Source organism: Penaeus monodon, chromosome 24 (genome assembly GCF_015228065.2).
Source record: "Penaeus monodon isolate SGIC_2016 chromosome 24, NSTDA_Pmon_1, whole genome shotgun sequence".
NCBI lineage: Eukaryota > Metazoa > Arthropoda > Malacostraca > Decapoda > Penaeidae > Penaeus > Penaeus monodon.
In genome coordinates, this window is record NC_051409.1 from 14,767,737 (window position 1) to 14,768,251 (window position 515).

Consider the following 515-nt stretch of genomic DNA (forward strand, 5'->3'; position numbering starts at 1 on the left):
GTTTCGGCCTAACCCAAGACAGCCGAAATTACTTTGTCTTAACCTAAGTTACACTGAGCTAATACAGTGAAATTCTATTTAACCTGTTGCATGGCGGCTGGATATATTGTTATGTGTTGCAATATCCAGTGTAGGCTGTTGGTTTTAATCTGCCATTGTCTCATTTTATCTTCGTTAAAAAGGCTGATGGAAGCAAAAAATTAAAATAGTGATACTAGTGATACGAAAGTGAAGATGATATCAAACCATCATTGTAAAGTAAATAAGTATAGAAGACGCAAAAACCACGAGATATACACCAACGTGAACAGCAGTAACCCAAAGAACAACCAACCGGAACAGCCGCCTCGCCCCCAGCCTGCGCGGACTGCACAGCCTGCAGTCCGGCTGTGTGCAGTCCGCGGGTCCGCATCGGAATGTCGGGTCCGGTCTGTTGTTTCTGGAATTAAGAGGCTCGTGAGATGTTTACCCCGGAGGTGCTCGATCCCACGGTCGGGGGGAAGGGACTCGTGTGG

At 46.6% G+C, this 515-nt stretch overlaps 1 protein-coding gene across 1 annotated transcript in view; it reads left to right on the forward strand.

The window, feature by feature from the left end:
• The window catches only part of LOC119588872 (A disintegrin and metalloproteinase with thrombospondin motifs 9-like), a gene marked incomplete at its 5' end in the record, with an annotated part of 149,434 nt that overhangs the window by 36,882 nt on the left and 112,037 nt on the right, over positions 1-515 (forward strand).